Here is a 267-nt window from a genome sequence, read left to right as displayed (position 1 = left end):
CAGCCCTGTGCCCTGGGAGCAGGGAGGGCTCGGTGTGCACAGCCCCTTCCAGAGGCGGGTGAGAGGGAATACTTCAGCAGGTGTGTGTGTGGCCCCCCAGCCCCCTGCACTCCTGTGCGCTCTGGCCGGGGTGGCTGGTGCATGCCAAGGGGTCAGGAAGCCTCAGTGGGATGCTCTGGAGAGGGTATGCCGATTGATTTTTTGGACAGATCTTTTTGCCTCCTTCGGTGTCGCAGGCATGTGCGCGGTGGGGAGGGAGATCACTTT

The sequence above is a fragment of the Manacus vitellinus genome, unplaced genomic scaffold (assembly GCF_001715985.3).
Source record: "Manacus vitellinus isolate BGI_N305 unplaced genomic scaffold, ASM171598v3 scaffold_21_pilon, whole genome shotgun sequence".
NCBI classification, from domain to species: Eukaryota; Metazoa; Chordata; class Aves; order Passeriformes; family Pipridae; genus Manacus; species Manacus vitellinus.
This window is presented reverse-complemented; position numbering follows the sequence as displayed.